Source organism: Zea mays, chromosome 8 (assembly GCF_902167145.1).
Source record: "Zea mays cultivar B73 chromosome 8, Zm-B73-REFERENCE-NAM-5.0, whole genome shotgun sequence".
Taxonomy (NCBI): Eukaryota; Viridiplantae; Streptophyta; class Magnoliopsida; order Poales; family Poaceae; genus Zea; species Zea mays.
This window is the reverse complement of record NC_050103.1, coordinates 151,698,143-151,712,915: the sequence shown is the minus strand read 5'-3', so window position 1 is coordinate 151,712,915 and position 14,773 is coordinate 151,698,143.

Genomic DNA, 14,773 nt, shown 5'->3' with positions numbered 1-14,773 from the left:
TGATGACTAAACTTTGCGTGGGTGCGAGGTATATGAACAACTTGAAAACATCTTAAGGGTAGAAGCGACGTAGCTGTTGGATGTTCCAAGCGTTGCTGTAGACTTCGCCTTGACTGTTGGCCAGCTTGTACGTTCCGGGCTTCAGAACTTTGGCGATGACGAATGGCCCCTCCCAGGGGGTCGCGAGCTTGTGCCTCCCTCGGGCGTCTTGTCGCAGCCGAAGCACCAGGTCGCCCATCTGGAGGTCTCGGGACCGGACCCCTCGGGCGTGGTAGCGTCGCAGGGACTGCTGGTACTGCGCCGAGTGTAGTAAGGCCTTGTCCCGAGCCTCTTCCAGCTGGTCCAGCGAGTCTTCTCGGCTAGCTTGGTTGCTTTGGTCGGTGTAGGCCCTCGTCCTCGGGGAGCCGTATTCCAGGTCTGTGGGCAAGACAGCCTCGGCCCCGTAGACTAGGAAGAACGGCGTGAAACCCGTGGCTCGGCTCGGCGTCGTCCTCAGGCTCCAGACCACCGAGGGGAGTTCCTTCATCCATCGCTTGCCGAACTTGTTGAGGTCGTTGTAGATCCGAGGCTTGAGCCCTTGTAGGATCATGCCGTTGGCACGCTCTACTTGTCCATTTGACATGGGATGAGCCACGGCGGCCCAGTCCACCCGGATGTGGTGACCCTCGCAGAAGTCCAAGAACTTTCTGCCGGTGAACTGGGTGCCATTGTCGGTGATGATGGAGTTCGGGACCCCGAAGCGATGGATGATGTTGGTGAAGAACGCCACCGCCTGCTCGGACCTGATGCTGTTCAGGGGTCGGACCTCGATCCACTTGGAGAATTTGTTGATGGCGACCAGCAGGTGCGTGTAGCCCCCGGGTGCCTTCTGCAAGGGGCCGACGAGGTCCAGACCCCACACAGCAAAGGGCCAGGTGATGGGTATTGTCTGCAGAGCCTGAGCGGGCAGGTGGGTCTGCTTCGCATAGAATTGACACCCTTCGCAGGTGCGGACGATTCTGGTAGCGTCGGCCACCGCCGTCGACCAGTAGAAGCCTTGCCGGAAAGCGTTCCCGACAAGGGCTCGAGGCGCTGCGTGATGGTCGCAAGCCCCCGAGTGTATCTCTCGCAGGAGTTCCTAACCTTCGGCGATGGAGATGCATCGCTGGAGGATGCCTGAGGGGCTGCGGTGGTAGAGCTCCTTCTCATCTCCCAGCAAGACGAACGACTTGGCGCGCCGCGCCACCCGCCGAGCCTCAGCTCGGTCGAGGGGTAGCTCTCCTCGGTGGAGATATTGCAGGTACGGGGTCTGCCAGTTCCGATCAGGCGTGGCCCCGCTTCGCTCGTCCTCGATGCGCAGTGCCTCACCCTCGGGGGCCGAGGGTACCTCGGGCTGAACCGAGGTTGCCTCAGGCTGAGCTGAGGGTGCCTCGGGCCGTGCCGAGGGTACCTCGGGCTGGGCCGAGGGTACCTCGGACTGGGCCGAGGTCGCCTCAGGCTCGGGCGTGTCGTCGATCTTGACGGAGGGTTGATGCAGATCCCGGGAGAAGACGTCCGGGGGAACCGTTGTTTGCCCCGAGGCTATTTTAGCCAGCTCGTCCGCAGTCTCGTTGTAGCGCCGAGCGATGTGGTTAAGCTCGAGCCCATAGAACTTGTCTTCCAGGCGCCGAACCTCATCGCAGTAGGCCTCCATCTTCAGGTTGCGACAGTAGGAGTTCTTCATGACTTGGTCGATGACGAGCTGCGAGTCACCGCGGGCGTCGAGGCGCCGGACCCCTAGCTCGATGGCGATTCGCAACCCGTTGACCAGAGCCTCATACTCAGCCACATTGTTGGACGCCGAGAAGTGGAGGCGTAGCACATAGCGTAGGTGTTTCCCGAGGGGCGAGATGAAGAGTAGGCCTGCGTCGGCTCCTGTCTTCATCAACGACCCGTCGAAAAACATGGTCCAGAGCTCCGGTTGGATCGGAGTCGTCGGTAGCTGAGTGTCGACCCATTCAGCCACGAAGTCCGCCAAGACCTGGGACTTAATGGCTTTCCAGGGAGCGAACAAAGATTGTCTCGCCCATGATCTCCACCGCCCACTTTGCAATCCTACCCGTGGCCTCTCGGCACTGGATGATCTCTCCCAGGGGAAGGATGACACCACAGTTACCGGATGAGACTCGAAGTAGTGTCGCAACTTCCGCCGTGTCAGGATCACCGCATATAGCAGCTTCTGAACTTGTGGGTAGCGGACCTTGGTTTCGGACAGTACCTCGCTGACGAAGTAAACTGGCCTCTGAACGGGCAATGCATGCCCCTCTTCTTGCCTCTCGACCACAATCGCGGCGCTAACCACCTGGGTGGTCGCGGCGACGTAGACCACGAGGGCTTCTCTAGCAGCTGGGGGCACCAAGATAGGCGCCTTTGTGAGGAGTGCCTTCAGGTTCCCGAGGGCTTCCTCGGCCTCAGGGGTCCAAGTAAAGCACTCGGCCTTCCTTAAGAGGCGGTACAGAGGTAGACCTCTTTCGCCGAGGCGTGAGATGAAATGGCTCAGCACCGCGAGACATCCCATGACTCTCTGTACGCCTTTCAAGTCCTTGATGGGCCCCATGCTGGTGATGGCTGTGATCTTCTCCGGGTTGGCTTCGATGCCCCGCTCGGAGACGATGAACCCCAAGAGCATGCCTCGGGCACCCCGAAGACACACTTTTCGGGATTGAGCTTGACGCCTTTCGCCTTGAGACATTGGAATGTCGTTTCAAGGTCGGAAAGGAGGTCGGAGGCCTTCCTCGTCTTGACTACGATGTCATCGACGTAGGCCTCGATCGTGCGGCCAATGTGTTCGCCAAACACATGGTTCATGCACCGCTGGTACGTCGCGCCCGCATTCCTCAAACCGAACGGCATGGTGACATAGCAGTACATGCCGAAGGGTGTGATGAAAGAAGTCGCGAGCTGGTCGGACTCTTTCATCTTGATTTGATGATACCCTGAGTAGGCATCGAGGAAAGACAGGGTTTCGCACCCAGCAGTGGAATCCACGATTTGGTCGATGCGAGGCAGAGGGTAGGGAACCTTCGGACATGCTTTGTTGAGACCAGTGTAGTCTACACACATCCGCCATTTCCCCCCTTTCTTTCTCACAAGCACAGGGTTGGCAAGCCATTCGGGATGGAATACCTCTTTGATGAACCCTGCCGCCATTAGCTTGTGGATCTCCTCGCCTATCGCTCTGCGCTTCTCCTCGTCGAATTCGGCGCAGAGGCTGTTTGACGGGTCGGGCTCCGGCCCGAATATCCAGCGAGTGCTCGGCGACATCCCTCGGTATGCCGGGCATGTCCGAGGGACTCCACGTGAAGACGTCGGCGTTCACGCGGAGGAAGTCGACGAGCGCTGCTTCCTATTTGGGATCGAGCCCGAAGCCGATTCGGATCTACTTGGAGGCGTCGCCGCAGGGGTCGAGGGGGACGGCCTTAACCGTCTCCACTGGCTCGAAGTTGCCGGCATGACGTTTCACGTCTGGCGCCTCCTTAGAGAGGCTTTCCAAGTCGGAGATGAGGGCCTCGGACTCGGCGAGGGCCTCGGCGTACTCCACGCACTCCACGTCGCATTCGAACGCGTGCTTGTACGTGGGGCCGACGGTGATGACCCCGTTGGGGCCCAGCATCTTGAGCTTCAGGTAGGTGTAGTTGGGGACGGCCATGAACTTCGCGTAGCATGGCCTTCCCAGTACCGCGTGGTAGGTTCCTCGGAACCCGACCACCTCGAACGTCAGAGTCTCCCTTCGGAAGTTGGAGGGTGTTCCGAAGCAGACGGGAAGGTCGAGTTGTCCGAGGGGCTGGACGCGCTTCCCGGGAATGATCCCGTGGAAGGGCGCAGCGCCTGCCCGGACGGAGGACAGATCGACACGCAGGAGCCCGAGGGTCTCGGCGTAGATGATGTTGAGGCTGCTGCCTCCGTCCATGAGGACCTTGGTGAGCCTGACGTCGCCGATGATGGGGTCGACGACGAGCGGGTATTTCCCCGGGCTCGGCACGTGGTCGGGGTGGTCAGCTTGGTCGAAGGTGATGGGCTTGTCGGACCAGTCTAGGTAGACTGGCGCCGCCACCTTGACCGAGCAGACCTCCCGGCGCTCTTGCTTGCGGTGCCGAGCCGAGGCATTCGCCGCTTGTCCACCATAGGATCATAAAGCAGTCGCGGACCTCGAGGAACTCTTCTGCTTGGTGATCTTCCTTCTTGTCATCGTCGCGGGCCCTACCACCCTCCGCGGGTGGCCCGGCCCTGTGGAAGTGGCGCCGAAGCATGACGCACTCCTCAAGGGTGTGCTTGACGGGCCCCTGATGATAGGGGCACGGCTCCTTGAGCATCTTGTCGAAGAGGTTGGCACCTCCGGGGGGTTTCCGAGGGTTCTTGTACTCGGCGGCGGCGACAAGGTCCGCGTCGACGGCGTCGCGTTTCGCTTGCAACTTCTTCTTGCCTTTCTTCTTGGCGCCGCGCTGAGTCGACGCCTCGGGAGCATCTTCCGGGGGGCGGCCCTGGGGCTGCTTGTCCTTTCGGAAGATAGCCTCGACTGCCTCCTGGCCGGAGGCGAACTTGGTGGCGATGTCCATCAGCTCGCTCGCCCTGGTGGGGGTCTTGCGACCCAACTTGCTCACCAGGTCGCGACAGGTGGTGCCGGCGAGGAACGCGCCAATGACATCCGAGTCGGTGATGTTGGGTAGCTCGGTGCGCTGCTTCGAGAATCGCCGAATGTAGTCCCGGAGAGACTCTCCCGGCTGCTGCCGGCAGCTTCGGAGGTCCCAGGAATTCCCGGGGCGCACATATGTGCCCTGGAAATTGCCGGCGAAGGCTTGGACGAGGTCGTCCCAGTTGGAGATCTGCCCCGGAGGCAGGTGCTCCAGCCAGGCACGAGCGGTGTCGGAGAGGAACATGGGGAGGTTGCGGATGATGAGGTTGTCGTCGTCCGTTCCACCCAGTTGGCAGGCCAGGCGGTAGTCCGCGAGCCACAGTTCCGGTCTCGTCTCCCCCGAGTACTTTGTGATAGTAGTCGGGGGTCGGAACCGGGTCGGGAATGGTGCCCATCGGATGGCCCGGTTGAAAGCCTGCGGACCGGGCGGTTCGGGCGAGGGACTCCGATCCTCCCCACTGTCGTAGCGTCCCCCACACCTGGGGTGGTAGCCTCGGCGCACCCTCTCGTCGAGGCAGGCCCGAAGGTCGCGGTGATGGTGCTTGTTGCCGAGGCGACCCGGGGCCGCAGGCGCGGTGTTGCGCGTGCGCCCGGTGTAGACCGAGGCTTCCCGCATGAATCGGGAAGTCGCGGCATGAGGTTCCGAGGGGTATCTCTGCCTTCGGGAGGCAGAGCTCTCGGCCCGTCGGACCGCGGCGCCTTCCAGGAGATTCTTGAGCTCCCCCTGGATTCGCCGACCCTCGGTGGTTGATGGCTCCGGCATCGCGCGGAGAAGCATCGCTGCGGCGGCCAGGTTCTGGCCGACGCCACTAGATGCGGGTGGCGGCCTGACCCTGGCGTCGTCAGCGACGCGGTGCTGGAAACCCTGGGGCAGATGACGTATTTCTCCGGCCGGGGGTTGGCCCGCCCATGCCTGCCCGACGTCCCGGCAGATCGGCTCAAGCGCCCCTGCTCCCTCGTCGAACCTGGCCTACGCCCCGCGGATTTGCTCGAGCTGTGGGTCATGGCCCCCCACCTGAACGGGGACCATAGCTAGCTCCCGTGGGATGTCGACGCGGGGCACTGGCCTAGGGAGATCACCGTCCTCAGGCATGCCGAGATGATTGCCTTCGGAGGGACCCCCCTAGATCGACGTGGAAGCATTCGCGACTTGGGCCGCGGTCCTCGTCGCCGAGGCTACGGCTACCGTCGGAACAGTCGGAAAGGCAGTAGTCGCATGCGGTCATGAAGTCCCGCATGGCACTGGGGTTGCCAAGTCCAGAGAAATCCCAACAGATGCTAGGTTCGTCGTCTTCCTCGGACCCAGAGGGCCCGTAGGTCGAGACGTCCGTCAGCCGGTCCCAAGGTGATCGCACACAAAACCCTAGAGGGTCTGGATTTGCCTCTACGAGAGCGTCCGCCAAAGCGAGGTCGCTAGGCCGGTTGAGGCTGAATCCAAATGACGTAGGATGGGAATCGGTTGGTACCTTTCGATCGACGAGCGGCGATGAAGTCACGTCGGGGACTGACTGCACCGTCGTCTCAGGTGTGAGGGTGACGTCCAGCAAGCTCTCCGCGAGCATGCTGGCGTCGTCCGCTTGCTCGAGATGGGCGTGTCGCGGGGAGACGGCGCTCGTCTTCGACTCAGGCGCGAAGTCGATACCCGGTGCGCCCCTCGTTGGGGTGCCGGTGTTGTCGGCTCGCTCAACAGCCAACGAGGCGCTGCCTCCTACTTGGCCTTGGTCGCCCTGCCTTCCCCTCCGTCGGTGGGGGAAAGGGCAGGATGAGCTCGAAGGTCGTTCTTCCACCACGCGGGGAAGACGTCGTCGATTCCGCCGCTGGCGGGCGGGCCGTCGGTCGCCATTGTTGTTGTCGCGCGGCGGTGGAAGGAGTATCATGTCGTAGCTGCCGTCGAGGGACATGAACTCAAGACTCCCGAAACGGAGCACCGTCCCGGGTTGGAGAGGTTGTTGGAGCCTGCCCATCTGGAGCTTGACGGGAAGTTGTTCGTCAACACGCAGCAGGCCCCTACCTGGCGCGCCAACTATCGGCGTTTCGAGACTGGGGGGTCCCTGGGCCGACGAGTGAGTGTCGCCGCGTGCCCCAGCCCAGATGGGTCGAGCGCGAGGGCGAGCGCGAAGGGGGGAGAGCGAGGCGGCCGGAGACCGGCGTGAGAGAGGTGGGAATCCCGCGGCCTTCGTGTTCGTCCCGCGCCCAGGTCGGGTGCGCTTGCAGTAGGGGGTTACAAGCGTCCACGTGGGAGAGGGAGCGAGCGGCCCCAAGCGAGCGCCTGTCTCGTCCTCGTCCTCGCGCGGCCAACCCTCTCTAAGAGGGCCCTGGTCCTTCCTTTTATAGGCGTAAGGAGAGGATCCAGGTGTACAATGGGGGGTGTAGCAGAGTGCTACGTGTCTAGCGGGGGAGAGCTAGCGCCCTAAGTACATGCCGTCGTGGCAGCCGGGGAGATTTTGGCACCCAACTGGTATGATGTCGTGGCCGTCGGAGGAGCGATGGACCCTGGTGGAGGGACAGCTGTCGGAGCGGTTGGGTCCTTGCTGACGTCCTCTTGCTTCCGTAAGGGGGCTGAGAGCCGCCGTCGTCACAGAGCATGCGGGGCGCCATCATTGCCTATCTGGCGGAGCTAGCCAGATGGGACGCCGGTCTGGTTCCCTGTGGCCCGAGTCAGCTCGGGGTAGGGTGATGATGGCGCCTCCTGTTGACGTGGCTGGCCTGCACCCTAGGTTGGGCGATGCGGAGGCTCCTCCGAAGCCGAGGTCGAGTCTGTCTTCCGTGGTCGAGGCCGAGTCTGAGCCCCTAGGTCGGGCGAGGCGGAGGTCGTCGGCTGAGGCCAGGGCGGAGTCTGAGCCCTGGGGTCGGGCGAAGCGAAGTTCGTCGTCTTCTGGGACTTAGCCCGAGTCCGAGCCCTGGGTCGGGCAGAGCGGAGTTCGCCGTCTTCCGGGACTTAGCCCGAGTCCGAGCCCTGGGTCGGGCGGAGCGGAGTTCGCCGTCTTCCGGGACTTAGCCCGAGTCCGAGCCCTGGGTCGGGCAGAGCGGAGTTCACCGTCTTCCGGGACTTAGCCCGAGTCCGAGCCCGAGGTCGGGCGGAGCGGAGTTCGCCATCTTCCGGGACTTAGCCCGAGTCCGAGCCCTGGGTCGGGCGGAGCGGAGTTCGCCGTCTTCCGGGACTTAGCCTGAGTCCGAGCCCTGGGTCGGGCGGAGCGGAGTTCGCCGTCTTCCGGGACTTAGCCCGAGTCCGAGCCCTGGGTCGGGCGAAGTGGAGCTTCCTATGGTGCCTCCGGCGGGGCCTGACTGCCTGTCAGCCTCACTCTGTCAAATGGCACCGCAGTCGGAGTGGCGCAGGCGGCGCTGTCCTTCTGTCAGGCCGGTCAGTGGAGCGGCGAAGTGACGGCGGTCACTTCGGCTCTGCCGGGGGCCGCGCGTCAGGATAAAGGTGTCAGGTCACCTTTGCATTAAATGCTCCTGCGACTTGGTCGGTCGGTGCGGCGATTTAGTCAGGGTTGCTTCTTAGTGAAGGCAGGGCCTCGGGCGAGCCGGAAATATGTTCGCCGTTAGAGGGGGGCCTCGGGCGAGACGGAAATCCTCCGGGGTCGGCTGCCCTTGTCCGAGGCTAGGCTCGGGCGAGGCGTGATCGAGTCGCTCGAATGGACTGATCCCTGACTTAGTCGCACCCATCAGGCCTTTGCAGCTTTATGCTGATGGGGGTTACCAGCTGAGAATTAGGAGTCTTGAGGGTACCCCTAATTATGGTCCCCAACAAAGGCCGAGTCATTAGATCCCCGATAGAAGTCCTCGATCACTGCCGCTTTCGCAACCTCAGGGATACGATTTCTCATGGTCTGAAATCTCTTGAGGTATGACCGGAGAGTTTCATCCCCTCGGCGCTTGATGGATTTGAGGTCCCATGGCTGCGCCAGCTTATCGGAGAGAGATTGAAAGTTGGCGGTGAAGCGTCGACTGAAGTCGCTCCAGTCGTCAATGCAGTGTCGGGGTAGGTGTCGCAGCCATTGCAGTGCATCCTGCCCGAGGACGATAGGCAAGTATGCGGTCATCACATCTTCGGTCGCCCCAGCAGCTCGGGCGGCGGTGGTGTAGACGGCCAACCAGCCTCCCGGATCCTGCTTAGGCTCGTACTTGTCGATGTTGGAGACTTTGAAGTTAGGGGGCCATTGAATGGCCCTGAGGCGTGGGGTGAGCACCGATACTCCACACGTGTCCTCCTGTCATCGATGATGATGTTTGTCCTGGGGAGGGGAGTTGTTGTCGTGGTGCCTCGACCGTCCTCGGGTCGTGCCACCAGTCGAAGCCGTTGCCGACTCAGTTCTAGTGGCCTGACTCCGCGCAGGGATGCCGTGATCCTGGTCATATTCTTCTCGGCGCCGGATCTCGTTCTCATGCCGTCGTTCGCGCGAGACATTGATGGAGCTCCGTGCGTCTCGCCGACTGTTGATGGCGTGTCATAGATCACTCGGTGGATGAGCGAGAGGTAGAAGGTGATTAGCTGCTCGAGTGAATATCCGCTGATAGCCCTCGGTGTCTGGAGTCCGTGGGAGGCCATCGGCTATCCGAGCCAATACTCCACCGACCTCACTTGGTGTGTTCATGGCTCGGGCGAAGTCAGGGTTTAGGTTTCGTCCGAAAAGAGGATTATCTCGTCGTTGTCTCGCTTCCTGCTTAGCCTGCTCTTGAGCTTGCCGACGATCACATCGTCGGGAATTCCTCCTTTCCCTGAAGACCCGCTCTTCTGGAGTTTCTCCCATCTCCGAGACCTCATCTCATGACACGGGCTGCGTCGGGTCTCGCTCTCCGGCTTCGTGATGTCGTCAAACATTTTGGCGTCGGTTCCTTCGTTGGCGAGATTCCCGCTAAAGAGGTTCTTCTCCTGGTGCGGTTGGTTCATCATCGGAGATGGGAGTTGATTCCACTCTTCCTCCGATGAAGAGGACGTCGGGGTAGAACGGAACCGTCGTAGTGACGAGCTTCTTTCTGTTCTCCTTTGAGGGCGGAGGTACCGAAAGAGCAGTTTGACGATCCTTGACCTTTTTCGCCTCCTTTCTCCCAGTGATCTGTGTCCATGTCTCTATGGAAGAGGTGGACAGCGGAGTTCTTCGGGTAAATGGACCCTTTGTTCCTGGTTTGCAGGAGGGAGTCCTTGTTCGGGGCGCCACAGGTTGCGCTTTTTCCTGCTTCACTCTAGCTTTTTCGGAGTTTGTTGAGGAAGGCTCTCTCTCTAGTGGATCCGCAATGCGATGTAGAGTTCCTTCTTCATCTGCCACGGATGAGATGGTTCCGAAGCAGAATGTGGACCCACGGCAGAGGACGATCTTGCGCTTGAAAGTGATGGCCATTGAGCTAGCTTGGATTAGTGACACACCCCCTACCTGGCGCGCCACCTGTCGGTGTTTTGGGTCCGACCGCGCACCCAGGGTTGCCCCTCGAGGTGCTTTTTGGAGTAGGACGGTATTACCGACTGTAGCTCGATGGTTCGCGCTAGATGCACGAGAGACAGTGGACAATTTTGTACAGGTTCGGACCGCTTTGAGATGCGTAATACCCTACATCCTGGCGTGAATACTTTGTGTGGTGGGTTACAAGGAGGTTCTCTAGTATCGAGGATGTTAGAGAACTGGGTGGATGACTAAGTAGTGAGATATCTTTTTGAGGGGATGCCCCTAGGCCTTATATACTCGACCGTGGGGCATTACATGCGGATATGATAACAATGTGAGCCTAAGTAATAGTGAACCGACTGAGCCTATCTTCCTATAATTCCGCCTACCTATCTCTGCTCAGTTCCGATGTATGAGGCCCCTGCGCGGGAAGGTCGGATCCTTGTTGCGGTTGTCGTTCAAACTCATCGGACCGTCTAGGCCTGCGTCAATCCAATCTTGTGTCGACCCACTTTACTGGACGTGCCTCCCCAGGCCCACGAAGGGATGACCTTGCAAATTATTGGGCCCGCAGGCCTTTCACGAGGTCTTTTAGCATTCCAGTGGACCCGGGGGATATCTGTCCCCCACAGTGGTCACAAAGACCGGGTCTCTTTCAACCCTTTCCCTCTCTCAAACGGTCACTTAGACCGAGTGAGCTTTCTTCCTTGATTTCCCGGGTCAGTTAGACCCCGCAAGGACCACCACACAGTTGGTGTCTCTTGCTTCGCTTACAAGGCTTTGAGAGTAAGAATGAGAGAAAGAAGAAAGCCAACCAAGCAACAAGAGCAACAAAGAAACACAAGACGATCTCCTCACAAGTCCTAAAATACTAGAGTTGAATTGTGGACTTTAATTTGATCAGAGGCTTTGATTTGTGTCTTGGAGTGTAGTGTATTGCTCTTGTATTGAATGCACTGTTGTGAATGCTTGGATGGTTGGAGTGGAGGTGGTTGGGGGTATTTGTAGCCCCAACCACCAATTCAACCGTTGGGGAAAGGATGCTGTCGATGGGCGCACCGGACAGTCCGGGGCGCCACCGGACATTGTCCGGTGCGCCAGCCACGTCACCCAACCGTTAGGGTTCTGACGGTTTCGACCGTTGGAGCTTTGACTTCTTGGGGCACCAGCAGTCCGGTGCCACAACGGACAGGCACTGTTCACTGTTCGGTGCGCCTTCTGGCGGCTGCTCTGACTCTGCGCGAACTGTTCGCGCATTGTAGCACTTTTGCAGGTGTCCGTTGCAGTCGACCGTTGCGCTGGAGCTGTTGCTCCGCTGGTGCATCGGACAATCCGGTGAATTATAGCAGAGCGGCTCTTCTGAAACCCAAAGGTGGCAAGTTTGAGGTCGTACGGCCCTGGTCACCGGACAGTTCGGTGCGGCAGACCAGGGTTCTTGTAAAGCCCAAAATTGGTATAAGGAAAAAAATAATAAAATAAATAAATAAATAAATAATTAGGTGTGTTAGGGATTTCTTGATTTCCTTCTTTCATACTTAACTAATGGCATTAGTTTATGCAAATAGAAAATAAATAAATAAAGAAATCAAAGAAAGTGGAAAGATCTTCATATGAATTAGATTTCTTTTTACTAATATGGTTGAGGGACATTCTTAAGGAGGGTAAGTAAAATCACCTTTTAATGAAGGTTACACATTATAATTTATTTCTCCTAAAAATAATCTTTATGGCTTGTATGTTGAGAACAATTGCTAAAAGGAATAATAAATAACAAAAATTATACTTTTGAATTCATATTGGAGTTTTGTCTGTGCACATAAATTGTTGTAAGCTTGAACTCTATTTACATTTAATTCGAATCTGAAATTTAAATACCTGATTTGAAATTAGGATTTAAATATGAAATCAGGAAAATAAAAGAAAAAGAAATGTGGTTGTACCCGTAGCTGGGCCAACATTCCCCTCTGCCGGCCCATTCCTCTCCTATTTCCCTCTTCCGCGCGGCCCACGTTCCCTCAGCCCCGTGTGCCCTCTACTGCCGCTGTGCCGTGGGCCCGTGCCATCAGTGTCTGCCGCCAGCTTGCGTCGCGCGCGCTCGCAGTCTCTGGCAAATGGGGCCGCCTCGTCAGGATCATCTCCCCAACAGACTTCACCGAGCTCCCGCCCGCGAATCTCGCCTCTACCTCAACCCCTTTCCCCCGATTTCCTATCTCGGACTTCGCCGCTCGAGCATATAAATAGTAGCCGCTACCCCCTGGCCATCTTCATCCCGGTAGAATACCCTGAACTGTGGGCTCGTGCGTGGGGAAAGCGATGTGGGATCGCCGCCGTCGTTCCGCTACCTGGGCACCCACCTGTGTTCGGAAAGTCAAAGCGACCTGGAGGATACCCGGTGGGCGTAGAATCTGGAAGCGTCTTCCTGGAAGCACGAAGATGGTCGGACAACAGGATATGATCCGCCAAGCGCTACTCCTCCGCCGCGGTAACAGAACGCGCCGCCGCGGGTGAACTCCATCGTGGCCTGCTCGTCTCATCGACCTCCGCCCGCGGTATGTGCCCCATTCGAGTTCGCCATCCTTCCCTCCAGGTCTAGCACCGGTCAATTTTGGGTTTGTGGCGTTCGGGCGTCGGATTGTGTGTCCGCCGGCGATGCTCCGCCGTGCCTCTGTGCTGCGCTGTCGCTCTGGTATTCGGAACGAAGAAGTGTGGCGCTGTCCGTTGGATCTGCGCTGTCCGGCTAGGATTAGAAGGCATATACCCTTTCGGATTATTTGAATCTGTGCCATCAATTGTCAATTGTGCGGTCTGCACCGATTATGGGTTCGGGATCGATCTGAGCCATCAGATCTCGATCCAGTGGCCCAGATCGTGTACCGTTTCGGGTGAGATTTAATCTAATCCGGACGGTCGGGTTTTGATCCGACGGTCGATTTGGGCGCATACCTCTTTGGCCTGGACGTTTTGCGTAAAAGACCCCGTGAAATAACTGAATCAACCCGCCATCCACCGCGGGTGTTGGGACCATGCTTCGTCGCCGAAGGTCCTGCAGGAAGAAACAGCTTCGTCTGAAGCTGTCCGCATGTGATGACCGAAGGTTCCTCTCCATGAAGCTTCGGAGCTGCAAACCGACTTAAAAATAGAATGACCGTTTAGTCCATAAATGTTTGAGTCGTTGTTGTAAACTTTTACGAGGGGCATGATTGTAATTCCTCACAGGTTGTGTCCTGTGCCTATAAATAGTGAATAGTGCTCCTTTACTGTTCATACATTTCCTGTAATTGCAATCGCATCACTCGGGAATTATTCCTTGCCAAGGCAGAGGTATATAATGTATCTAATATTATATTCATATACATCAAGTTTATATAATATGAAAATAATATTGTTTACTTATAGTTTACTTATCTTTAATGCTTTGTTTCTCACATTATTTTATGTACTCTCTGAGAATTTAATTATAAAAGTTCAACCTTCGTAATTCTGTCGTTTTAACCTTCGTCTGAAGTTCATTATACCCTCGAGGATATAATGCTTCAGCGGACGAAGGGCATTAACGTTTAACATTTTGTGTTGCCTTGTTCTTAATTTAGAGCATTTGAGAACAAGTCCCCAACATTGGCGCCCACCTCCGGTGAACTCACTTCCACTTCTCTGAGCTGATGGCTTCGTTCAATATTCAAGCTGGAGCTGCTTTGGTTCCGAAGCTGGTACTCCCAATAACGGGTGGGTCCTGTTCAGAACCAGCCAACAAGAAACAGAAGAAGGAAGCACAGAGAAGGGTACACCATGTCGGGGTGCAAGGACCCTTCGTCAAGTCAAGATGGTCTCACATTCCTATTACCTTCTCCCAAGAGGACCTTCAACTTAAGGATTACCCACACAATGATGCTATGGTTATCTCTTGTGTTATCAAAGGATTTCTGGTCCACAATGTTTTGGTTGATACAGGCAGTGCAGCTGATATCATATTTGCTAAGGCCTTCAGACAGATGCAAGAGCCCGAAGATAAAATTCTTGATGCCACACATCCCCTCTGCGGCTTCGGAGGAAGGCAGATTATAGCACTCGGTAAAATCTCAATGTCAGTGGCCTTCGGATTCATCAACAACACAAGGACTGAACAAGTTATGTTTGATATCGTTGACATGGAATACCCTTACAATGTAATCATTGGTCGTGGTACTCTTAATGCCTTCGAAGCAATTCTACATCCAGCTTATCTTTGCATGAAGATACCTTCGGACCAAGGGCCCATTGCTATTCATGGAAGTCAAGAAGCTGCCAGAAGGGCCGAAGGAAATTGGACAGACTCAAAAGCAATCCATAATATAGATGGAACTGAAGCTTCTGAGCAATACAAGTTCAGAAGGGAAAAAGCTGCTTCGGCTGATCAGCCGAAACCCATGCTCTTATGTGAGGATATAGCAGAGCAGAAGGTGCTATTGGGATCTCAATTGACCGAAGAGCAGGAGAAAACTTTGATAAGGTTTTTGTTCAACAATAAAGATGTCTTTGCTTGGTCAGCTAATGATCTTTGCGGAGTTAACAGGGATGTTATTGAGCACTCGCTCAATGTTGACCCATCCTTCAGACCCAGGAAGCAGAGGCTTCAGAAGATGTCTGATGACAAGGCCGAAGGTGCTCAGAATGAAGTGAAAAGACTCCTCAGTGCCAGAGTTATTAGAGAGGTAAAATATCCAGAATGGTTGGCTAACACTGTTATGGTGAAGAAGGCCAA